Source organism: Saccostrea cucullata, unplaced genomic scaffold (assembly GCF_032062105.1).
Source record: "Saccostrea cucullata isolate Sc308-1 unplaced genomic scaffold, CSIRO_AGI_Scuc_v1 ctg2917, whole genome shotgun sequence".
Classification (NCBI taxonomy): domain Eukaryota; kingdom Metazoa; phylum Mollusca; class Bivalvia; order Ostreida; family Ostreidae; genus Saccostrea; species Saccostrea cuccullata.
In genome coordinates, this window is record NW_026934984.1 from 10,001 (window position 1) to 22,987 (window position 12,987).

At 33.7% G+C, this 12,987-nt stretch overlaps 1 long non-coding RNA gene across 2 annotated transcripts; it reads right to left on the reverse strand.

Moving 5' to 3' along the window:
• Window positions 1–1,796: 1,796 nt before the first annotated feature.
• LOC134241679 (uncharacterized) lies at window positions 1,797–12,338 on the reverse strand. 2 transcript variants are annotated; one of them, XR_009986707.1, is made up of 4 exons: window positions 12,043–12,338; window positions 4,222–4,326; window positions 3,744–3,907; window positions 1,797–2,210 (listed from the first exon to the last, which is right to left on the reverse strand). It is a non-coding gene; the product is annotated as an uncharacterized LOC134241679 (long non-coding RNA). The 2 variants fall into 2 exon arrangements; XR_009986708.1 differs by lacking the exon at window positions 12,043–12,338 and having other exon boundaries at window positions 4,222–4,377.
• Between the last annotated feature and the right edge of the window lie 649 nt (window positions 12,339–12,987).

Consider the following 12,987-nt stretch of genomic DNA (forward strand, 5'->3'; position numbering starts at 1 on the left):
CAATTTACAGTGTCTGGACTTTGATCTTTCTACTTGTGATTGCGGGTTCCAATTAATGTTCTTCCAAGCCTATCTATTTATTCCTTAATTAGATACTTTACATTTTAAGTAGATGTGGATATTTTACTTGAAAAAGACGTAAATAATAATAATCTAACAACCAAGCTAATAATTATAAATGTGATAACTTTGACATTCAATGGTCAATTTCCTTTACTTATGCAGTAATATACCTTCATCACCTGCATACTGAGTTCATATCTCTCAGTTGATTCGAAAAGCTAGGACATGTTCTACATATAAACAAGTTCTAAGACGAGGCAAGTTGTTGAAAAACAAGGTGATGAAGCAAGAATATCAGAGTCTCGTTTAAAGCCATCGTATCATTAAGTTCTACGGTCGAGACAATGACCTTATCAGTAAATGCAATGTAGTATAAAATTAAATGATAATTAACATTTTTTAAGACTAATTGTTAGATCATTATTTACATATTGAATTGTCGTCGGATATTTTCGCTATATGCCGAGCATGACAAAGAGACCACGCCGATTTTGACCTGTCAGTAGGGGATGCTCACTCCTCCAGTGCACTTGATCCCACCTCTGATGTTAGAGATAGTCGTGTTTGCAATGCTCAAATTATTGATTGATTGTATATTGTTTAACCCTTTCTCTACCGGCACATTTTAGGTGATTTTGGAGACTTTTTGATATGACATTATTAAATTATTTCCAACTTTTTTATTCAAGGAGAAAGCTACGTATATTGCATACCATTTTGTAGGGAATGTCTTAGAGATGATATTTTATGACTATTCAGATACTCAACAACTGACCTTATTGGTAAAAATGGAGGTCAAAGGTCAATTAAGTGCAAAATTTTATGGGATTTTTTGATACTTTTTAATCTTCAAGCTAAATATTTACTATGATGTATGTTGAAATAGGAAATTTTGAATATACTCACAAAAGAGCATGATAACGTACTACATGAAACATATAAACTTTTTTTTTCAATTCTGCATATAACTACTTAAATGCGGTTGCTTAGCAACCCAGAATTTTTTAATTTTCGGGCAAGAATTTTCGTTTATTACTCATCCTAGACACATTTATGCATCCCAGCACACATAAAAGTTAGATGTGAGGTCATAACATTATAAGGGATGAACAGCAGATAAATTGTCTTAAAGTTTGACCTCATTAGAACTATTTTTAGGAGGTCAAAGGTCAAATAAGTGCAAAAGTTTCATCAATTTTTTCAACGCTTTTCAATATTCTTGCCATAATTTTACTCAATGGATGCTGAAATGGAAAATTCTGAATATACTCTCAAAAAGGGATCAGAACTGCAATATCCATGCATCATATTAGTTCAAATATCTGTTTAATGACCTTTAAGTGGTTGCTAAGCAACAACTTTTTAAAGTTTTTGGCTATATACATGTTTGTTATTTCACATTCTGGACACATTCTCGACACTTTTTGTATATTTCATGATATTGTATGCAAGGTATGGGCCATAAAGATGAAATAACATTTTTGTATTAAAAATTGACCTTGACTCTTGTTCTTAAGGGGGTCAAGGTCATATCAGTACAGAATTCTGCTTTAAATTGTAAGTAAATATGAATTTTGAAATGCTTCAATCATGGATAAAACATCTAATAGTTGACGTGATAAAAATGGCAAACGACAAAATTTGCAAGCAAAGAATTCTGGTCTGCTTCTTACAAACCCCTAGCAAAACATGTATACAATCTCTTTGTTTAACAAAAAAATCCATTCTCTTGATGCCATTAAAAATAATCTTTATTTTCATGGATTTAATCTAACAAGAAAAAATAAACTAATTGATTTCATTACAAGATTTTTCTGGTATAACAGAGCTTAAGGGGTACAATAAAGACCTGACATGTTATCTTGGAGGGAAATAATAATAATACATAGCATTGGCAATATTTAATGCAAAACTGTTTAGTCAATAAGTTGAAAATGTGACGTTTATATCCAAATATACAAATCCAGAAATATTGCCAGATGAATTCCAAGTCAGACTGAAATCTTCAACAAAATGTTGAAGAGCATTTTTACTTTGTGTCCACCATTCTTTTATCAACTGTCATTTCTCTGTAAGACTGGAGGAAATTCTTTGACTTGTCCAAGACATTATTATTTGCTGTCAAGTACAAGTGATCAGCTTCTATCCTGTAAAAGATTGAAGTAAAACAAATAGCATATATGGCAATCTGACTAAAGCCTCTGTTTACGCTATCGCAACATACGAAAAAATCTGGCAGTGGATGGAAGATCTAATTTAAATAGATTAATTAGATTGCTACGAAAGCCATGAAGGGACACATCAGTTTTCAAAAAAGTAAAAAATGAGATCTTGAATTAGACAATCCAATCCCATGGATTACTAAATCGTTCCCTCGATTTATAATTCGAGATCTCGAATTACACAATCCGATCTTAGGGATTACTTATTCGCCCCCTTGATTCATAATTTGAGATCTCGAATTACATACTGGTAATTTGTTTTCACAGATTAATAATTCAAGATCTGATTTGTTACAACGTCAGTCTTATGATTTTGGCAATCTGTGCTCTTGAATTTCATAACATATACGTACAGATACATTCAATCATTATAATCAATTTGTGCGTTCTATTTATTTTGTTTCAGCAACCGGTCATTTCCAACCTCTTTCATTACTAATACTTGATATCGCGATTAATTAACTTAGCGAAACTCTTTAGCAATGGAGGTAGGAAACGTCTGTTGGCTGGGGACAAATGTGCTATTGAATACAATGCAAGATTGATCATTGTAGAATTTATAAGGACAGATAAGTAAAAAATCTTGGTGGAATACCTTGCTTAACAATCGCTGAACTCGCGTAATTAATTTTTGAGATGAACTAATCCTAAATTGTTACATTTTTAACGATATTTTTAACGAAGCGGACTCTTCTAATTCAATTTTCACTGAAAAATCGCTGCATTTTAAAGCCGATAAAATAATTTAAACTTTCCTTATTTGACAATCTACTATTTGGAATTCAACTCTTGGCAATACATGTACATTGTACTTTAGGCATAAAATTGTTCAAATCATACGATTGTCACTACTGTAAACAATGCCATGTGCCCCAGTAATCTCGCGAGATTTGAGCTTTCTCGACTCCCCTGCAAAAGAGCGGTAGTAAGTTAGATAACTGCGAGGTAATCGCGATATTACGTATTCAACATATATTTATTTTAGAAATATTATGATTACACAGGACCCATACTCACTTTTACTATTTAGGACTTTCAATTATTCTAATATACACTTAACACAAAAACCTCTAAGATTTTTTGTTGTACAAATATCAGTACTAGCATATGGATTTGAAAATGTTCATGTATTTTTCTCATTTTAGACCGTAATATGTAATAAAAGGTAGGGTGTAAAATATTACAATATTCTATTCTTTAAACATGTATTACCATATCCGATATGTACAGATAAATATTTTAATGAAATCATGGGAAGGGTTTATATTCCGAGGAAACGAATCATTTAAACTAAGAGTAATTTGAGGGAACGGATTGATAATCTGCGAGAATGAATTGGCAATTTGTTATGAAAGATTGTCAATCCGAGAGAACGGATTGTATAAATCGAGAACTCTGTTTACTTTTATAAATTTTTAAAAATTCTATGTCCCTTCATGGCTTTCATAGATTGCATACCTGCATGGCTGCCAGGGTTGTAAAAAGAATGGAGACAATAGACTGCAATGTTACTTAAGGGCAAAATTCCTGGGGCAAGGCTGTTCATGAGCATGGGAGTGTTTGATAAACCATCCAGTGAGTTTGACCACCCATGTATATGATGTACGATAATGGGAAAGTGTCTGAAAAATTGAGAAAAATGGAAATTTTAACCACATACTTTATGCAGATTGGAAATACAACAGCAGTCTATAACAGCTTGTTCCATATCTCGGCATTCATTCAAATAGATATTACGTGTTTAAATAATGTGTTTGTATGAATAATCAAGCATCATAAGCATTATGTGTTCAAACGCTTATTCTTCGAAATAATTAAATCAAATGTTTATAAACTTGTATGAATGCAATATCATGAGAATGACACAAATGAAATTTGACTTTATTTTTGAAATTTTAGAAATACAGAAATTTTCAATACCAAAACAAAAATTTACCTGTTAATTGGTGTCCTTACATATTAATTGGCCTTCGTAGTTCATGGTGGGCTTAGCAAGTGGGTATTCACAGATGAAAGTATTGTTGCATATGGTGCCAGCACCCTAAAAATTCAATGTGAAAGTGGTACATGTACACACTGGTATACACATATTGAAAACAACTATTCATTATTATGGCAACTTTGATTTTACTTTGAACTTTCGAGTGATTGTCAATAGCATCAACGTTTAAAAGCAACACAAAATTAGCTGAACAATACGAAATATGCACACTGAAATATGAAGATCTATAGTACGTGTACATTTAGTTTTCTTTTGAACGTGAACTAATTGGCAAGCGGTATATCTAGTCTTCCCGACTCCCGACGCCCGACTCCCGACGGTCCCGGATTTTGGTTTTTTGGCGATTTCTTTTTTATCGGTGCACAGAAAGTCACCAAACTTCTCAGGCATAATTTCTGGGTTTATATGAATTCAATAATACGTAAAAACCCTAACAAATTTGCGTATTTATTACTGAATCAGCAATATCACCTGCCAAAAAGCGGTAAATCTAGTACTCTGTTCTAAATGTTAAAACCAAAAACGGACAAAGATGTAACGCGGAGATGAGAGGTTTCGTTTATACGAGGGGCATTTCAAAAGTCCTGAGAACTGTTTAATAAAAAATAAATCATTTTACGGAAATCATTGAGTTTGATATCATTGGAAAGAACAGAAAAATACACACATATTGTGACGTCACTTTATAATTTTTATGACGTAATAACCCCGAAAATGACGTCATACTTCCGCATACTTACAATATTGGTCATACAAATGACGTAACAAAAGACACAATTTCATCAATGTAAAATTTTAAAAACAACTTTTGCTCATTACTAGGGTGCAAGCTATCGGACGTAAATGACAGTTGGTAGAATCTTTACATAGACTACAACCTATCATATGGTGGTCTATTTCAGAGATCTTCTTGTTCTGAGGTGGTTTAAGCAATTGTCAAACATCGAATGTTTTTATCGAATCTTGCTCAAAATAATGCGTAAAACAGACCCAACTGTGAGAATAAGGCAAAGTTGGCAATCAAAGAAAAATATACGATCGTGTTACTACATTTTATGGCATCAATTCGTCAGGTGTTTTAACCATATTTGTGGGATCGATGAAGGCTCAAGAGAAGTTAAGTTTAGTGTGCCCCATATTTTCTCGTAAAATCCAAAATGGCGGGGGCGCAGTTGTAACCCCGCCGTACCTCCACATATTCGCGAAAATTAATTCATGGAAATTAAAAAAGATTTTTCATGTCTATGTAATTTATAAACCGTTTATGGAGTCAAAAGTCAAAAGCAGTACTGAGTTTTGGGGCGCCGAAGTTGAATTAATGAGAAAATACGCACAGAAACAAGTCAAGGGCAAAACTTTTGTACATTTTATTTGTAAACGGTAAGAGTACTGTAACTCAAAATATATTTGTTGAAAACTGCATTAATATACTTTAGTTTTATACAAAAATTGTTTTATTTAATACAATGGAGGAGTATATAAAAACCGAAAATCCAGTCGTATCATGTAACTTGAAATCTTATATGAATGTCGATGATAGCATAACCGGACATAAACCGCGCTAGTTAACAAACCAAACAATGAAATATAGTATTGTTGATAAACAGTACCATAGTCCTACTCTACTTCTTTGCAAATGAAAATTTTCTTTAAAATATATTTTCAAATAAGCTTTTGGCAGCACTTTTAAAATTGTGCCATGTGGATAAAAACGCGAGTTTTCAGTATGCTAAACATTCTATATTCTGACGTCATTTTAGGAGATATTACGTCATAAAAATATAAAGTGACGTCACAATATGTGTATATTTTTCTTATCTTTACAATGATATCAAACTCAATAATTCTGTAAAATGGTTAATTTTTTATTAAACAGTTCTCAGGACTTTTGAAATGCCCCTCGTATTTGAGATAATAAAAGAAATATTGTTATGAATTGAGAATATATATATTCTTTAAAAAGATGACTTTTATATTTCAGTGAATATATGCATGTTTTTCTTGAGTTGTTAAGAACAATAAATATTTTAATTCTATATAATATTAAAAAATCTGTACATCAAAGTGATTTTAAAGTCAGCTTCCTTAAGATAGTTGTAATTTAGAAAATTTATCTAATGGATACAATTATCATTTCAGCAACTTAAGCTAAATTTAAGCAGTGTTAGCTTGGGTAAATAATTACATTCCTAATTATCTGCCACAGATCAAAGTGAAGAGATATACATGCAGTCAACGCTGTAGACAGCTTGGTAAATTAAAGCTGATTAACTTGTAATGGGAGATGAGCCAGTGTCCTTATAAATAATTTGGGCGATCTGATTATGTTTTATTCTTATGTAGGTTTTCCTACGATAAGTTAGGACAAATCTAGTGACATATTAATGTCCAAATCATGCTAGGGTATGTTAATAAACTTTTCTGTTTGATAATAAAATGAATGTATACATGTTAGATATTTGTTGAGTTTCATCTCATCGTTCGGGAATGTGTGAACTGATATGTATGCTGTCTTTATTCAAGTTATTAAATTTTTTACCTATGTAAAAAGTAGAAGAAGAAAAAGTATTATACATATTATTAAGAGGGGGAGGGATACGGCATATATAGCAGTTCACCCAGGTATAGTATAACATGTATGGATACCTAACGGTGACAACTAAGTACATGTCTATGTTATTTTTCCACACCACACGGCTCCTTTCATATCTGTGTCCAAGTTCCTTCGGGAGCTTCTGGGAGGAGATAATGCTGGACCCGGGGTTAACTGCAATATAACTGTATATGTTATATGAAGTTCTCACCCATTGCACGTCCTAACTCCCAGCCAGATATTACAACGAAAGAAGCTCACTAGTACTGTATAAGTAAAGGTAATGAGGATATGGTGCCAGAAATGAGGAAATTTCTTACAGGAAAAAAAAACAAATGACAGTTTTGTTAGATATGACTATAAAAGGAGAAAACTAGTACTGTAGTAAAACAAGGGAATGAGAAAACATGTATGTGATAGGGATGAGGAAAGGGAAGGAACAGGAAAAATGAGAGTTTTGTTATTAGTATTATTTTATTTTGTCTGTAGCTCATAATGCCAATGGAAGAACACCATAATTAATAAATTGCATGAATAAATAAAGAAATAATATATAGGATTGAAATAAAGGTGATTCAAAGAAGTTTGTATATTATAATTTATCAAATTAACTTAGCCTACTTTAAGGGATTAAAGGAAAAGACTGTTAAATAAAAATAAAATAAGTTTACATATATTACTATTAAATCATCTATAGAAATGTTTTCAAGTATAAACAGACAGTTCGATTTAGAAGTATAATTGTATATTGGACCTGATAATATATTTTTATCACATGAAGTATAATTTCCTGAACTATTTAATTTTTTAAAACTATTTTTAGCTATTATTCAGTTGCTTTTCCTTGATTTTATTTATTCATTGTGTTGTTTTTTTCTTTTTTGACTTGTAAAAACAATATAAAGATAGTAATTTTTTGGCGTTCCGTTTCAGCCCAGAGGACCAGGATCATATCAGCCCAGAGGACAGGGGACCCGGATCATCCAGAACTCAACATGGCACAAATTCTGCCATATCATATTGCTCGTCTCAAGAGTATTTAAGCTCAGATAAGGTTTTTCTTATGCTTACAAGCCCAGACTCTACCAAAGTCTCAACATTACCACCTATGCAACCTAAGGGAGGAGAGGTGTACGTTTATTCAAGTAATGGGGACATCTCTAAGGAAAGAGATTGGTCCTGTGACGGATACAAATGGGTAAATAAATCTGGCCGTAGGTTGCTAACAAAAGACAAAAATTTAGTATGGAAACAAACTTATTATGTTTCAGAGGCCATAGGTGATGGTAAAGGTTCAAGTTTGTTCCAGCGACACATGTTTAGGTTGAAGGATGGTGACACAGCCTACAGAGTAATCCATTATATTGGAGATCACAGCACCTACCAACCTCAGCCACATGGAAATTCCAAATCTGCAACAGGAGACTACAGGCGCACTTTACCTTCAGTTTTGAACGTAATCAAAGAGAAGGGTACAGATAAGCCACCATCAACTGTGTACAATGTATAAGGAAATGGTGACAACTACAGGTGTTCCAGGTGCTTACCAAGGTGTCAGTAACCCAAGGAATATAAATCAGGTAAGGATGCAACAAAAAAAGGTTCGGGCGGAAAGGCAGATATCCCATGACCAGATCTACAATAGCCTGCAGTTGGCGTATCATCTTGAAGGGTTTGTGCAAAAGTTTACAATATTTCCAGACTTGGTGATTGTTTTAGGTCTCCATGATCTTTTACAGGAACTAAACAGGATTCTACTTGTAAAATCTGACGAACCAGTCGTCATTTCCTATGACACAACTTTTAATTTGGGGGATTTCTATCTTTCAGTTGTCGTTGCCAAACACATTCTCTTCCAAGGAGGAAGAACATTTCCAGTTGCCTTTATCATCCATGATAGGAAGTGCCAGGCAGTGCATGAGGAACTATGGAAGGTCATGCAAACGAGCGTACCGAATTTGACAAAAGAAAACCATATCTTTGTTACAGACAGAGAGCAAGCCTTTCAAAATGTCATTTCCAACTTGTTTCCAAACAGCTATTTATTCCTTTGTTGGAACCACATTCGGAGAGATCTGGTGTTTTGGCTTAGAAAACAGGGAGCAAAGGCTGATGATATCTCAGTATACACAAGGGATTTGCAGGAACTATTGCATTCGGAGACTATGGAGGAGTTTGACATTAGGTATTCGTCAATGGCATCAAGGTGGAGTTCACCTGCTGTAAGTTACTTTGATAAAATGACACAGGTTTTGAAAGAAAAGGCATGTCGGTGGAATCTAGAAGAAAAGGATGTTTACGACCCTTATTCGGGAATCACAAACAACATTTCTGAGAGCATCAACACTGTAATGAAACGAATCAACGAGTGGAAGGAAGCACCAATTGATGCAATGGTCTTGTCACTTTATTATTTGCAGACGTACTACAAGAGCGAAATTCTGAGGGGAAGGTGTGGAATCGGAGAGTTTAAGCTTAAGAGAATCCACAGTAGCTGCGCACTAGATAGGAATGAAGTGTTCTTTCCAGAGAGCATCTGCCAACCAGAGGAAATTGTTAAGATGGTAAAAGGCGAGATTTCTATGGAGACACGTACAGCTTCTATAGTTGACCCCGAGTTCAATGAGAACCAAAACGGGTTGAACATGTTGTCTGCAGAAAGCACTACGCAAAAGTCTCTGGCTTTAGATGCCATCAAGAATAACAGAGTGTATCTTCTCCCGGGGGCACAAACATTTGTAGTAGAAGGAAGCAAAGGAGACAAGTATGCTGTTACACTTCATCCTCAGGAAAAGTGTCAGTGCCCAAGCCTCGGAAGCTGTTATCACATTCTAGCGGCAAAGTTGAGTGTTGGCATTGAAGAACATGAAGAAAAAAAAATCTACAACTTAACTCAACTGAGAAAAAACAACAGAAAGAAGCCCAACAAAAAAGCGGGGAAAAAAGTGCCAAGGCCATGTGATGTTGAAGAAGTAATTGCTGCCCCTGACTCTGTTCAAAAAACAGGAGCGTTTACGCCATCACAGAGACAAGTTCCCATTGAAATGGCAAGGGAAATGTCGGATATTGCCGAAGAAGGGGAAATGCTAGGGGAAGATGTAACACCATCTCCAGTGTTTGGTTCTAGGAAAAGAAAATCTGTCCAAACAACAGTGAAGAGTGTAAAAAGGTTAAAATTCGAGGACATGTCTACAACTCCACAGTCAAATCCATCAGAAAAAGCAAAGGAGAGTCCTAACTGGGTTTCAAATGACAATTTTTCTTTGAAGATCTGCCACAAAAACATCATTGAAAATGGAGAAACTCTAGATTGCGACATTATAAATTACTGTCAGAAACTGCTTCGTAACCAACATCCAGAAATCGGAGGACTGCAGGACACTAGATATGCTCCAATTAGAGAAAATGGCAGATGGAAATATGCATTGCCTTTCAAGACATTAGGTGGGGAAACAGCTGCACAGGTTCACCATACAGCGCAAGATCATTGGGTTGTCTCTATCAAATTAGGAGAAAACAACATTAATCTGTATGACAGTTTCACAGGGAAGAAACCAACACTGACAGATTCATTAAAAATTCAGCTCTCGAAAATTTACAGGAACTCGCAGCAGACAAAGATAGATGTAAATGTTCCAAGGGTACAACAGCAAAACAATGGTGTAGACTGTGGTGTTTTTGCTCTGGCATTCCTAACAGAGTTTGCAACGAACAAAGTGGACCCCAAAGATATTCATTTTGACATCGCAGCTATGAGAGGTCACTTGTTGAACTGCATCAGTCATCAAACTATGACTCCATTTCCAAGGAAGAGAGCAATTGTTCCACCAAGAAGGTTAAGTCTTTCAAAGACTACAACCATATCATTTGCAGTGAATTGTGCATCTGAGTGCAGTTTACCAGATGTTTTTGATGACATGTTATCATGCGATACATGTGGGAAATGGTTTCACCAGCAATGTGCCGGAATCCAGCTGCAGGACTCTCGCAGTTTTGAATGGGTTTGTGGAGGTTGTACAAATTGAAAAAAAAACCTCATGTAACTAAGAGTATAGATCAAGAAAGAAGCTAATACTCAGTAATTTATTTGTATCAGGCTGTTTTCCCCCTCCGCTTGACGGTTGTTTGTGGGAAAACTGCTAGGTATATGAAGAAAATAGTTTGTAGTCTTAATTTATATGTCTGTGTAGTGCTTTTAAATAGTAGCTATTAGTTTAGCATTCTTTTCCATTTTTATATGCGCTTTTATTCAGTTAAATTACTCTCGCTTTATTCCCCCTCCGCTTGACGGTTGTGCCAGGGAATACTTTTAGATCATTCATAAATCTTAATTAAATGTATGTTTTTTTAAATTTATTGTATTTTGATAAATACACATGTAATAATAAAATAAAATATAAATGCATTTTAATTAGATTGAAACATAAACCATACTAAATAGAAAAGATAAATGTTTTCTGATACAAAGCTTTTGATTTTATAAACTATAATATCTCATACATATCTCAGTTGTTTAACCATTATAATAAATTTTATAAACAAGCAAAAATTTAAAGTAAAGTCGAAATAAATCAAAAAAGTTCATTTACATCAAAAGAAGTAGAAAGAACTCAAAAAAAAAAAAAAGAGGGCTCTGAGGTAGAACTACGTCCACGTCGTAGAGCCTGGGAACACATATAATACAATGTGGCAAAGAGTTCTACAAAGAAAAAGAGAAAGACAATTATTTTTCTTCATATAAATTAACTGACAACCCTAAGATTTTTCTCTTATTACAGGAAAAAAAATAAATATATCTCAAAATGGTCCGTTTAATCGCGTTTAATCGCGATTTACGAAAACATCGTTGTCCGTCTTTGGTTTTAACATTTAGAACAGAGTACTAGATTTACCGCTTTTTGGCAGGTGATATTGCTGATTCAGTAATAAATACGCAAATTTGTTAGGGTTTTTAAGTATTATTGAATTCATTTAAACCTAGAAATTATGCCTGAGAAGTTTGATGACTTTCTGTGCACCGATAAAAAAGAAATCGCCAAAAAAACCAAAATCCGGGACCGTCGGGAGTCGGGCGTCGGGAGTCGGGAAGACTAGATATACCGCTTGCCGAACTAATTGCGTTTTAAACTTAAACCATTCAGTCAAAATACACGTATTCTCACCTGCTAATACCAAAAGCATGTCCGTATTATTTGATTCATTGATGTGATGATCTTCGTCGTGAAATAATCATGAAAATTGACGTTCTTCGGATCGCCATCGTGTTGTTGTTTATACTGCTACCCCATAGCGGAAACACGTGTTATTTCAATTCGTATCAACTCATACATTGATGAGTCGTATTTATTTATAATGCGAGTTTTTGTATTGTTAAATTTCATGCCAATATAGATCTAATTAAATTGCAAATTAAGTATACGGTATATTAACAAGATACAACAATATTAAAAATCTGATTTTTTTTTAGTAAAGATCGGCATTTAGGGAATCTACAATTTTTATCAACATTGTATATTATATCACAACATGAAATATGTACATCATTACATGTAGATGAATAAATTAACATTTCACTTCACACAAGAGGCAGAACGATAGTATATATTTGTTTTTTGAAATCTATTTTTTTGTATTATGCATTTATTTCAGTAAAAATATATTTAAATGGTCAAAAAAGTCTTATAAAAGAATTTGTTGTTTCGAGTAAGACGCAACAATTTCGACCTTGACGTTACATGTCAATATTGACCGATTTTTCCATAAAAACTATGCGAAGGTCACAAATTCAAATTATCGTAATTAAGAAAATACTGAGCGTAAGAAGACCTGTAAAGGCTTGTTGGAAAGGAAATTTTCTGTTCTTTTACCAGCTTTATTTTGTTTTCCCTATTTCAACACAGAAATAAACGTAAAACTGAGCTTTGTTTAAACATTACGAATAAAATCGAGAAAAAACACATACGTGCAAGAAAATTCTTGTTTTTAAAATATACTTTAAAGTAATAACAATAATTTTTACATATTTTAAAAGCAGAGAAAAAATGCTTTAAGAATATATCATACTTTCTTTGTAAAGTTAATCTGGAAAAGAATGCCAATCGTCTGGA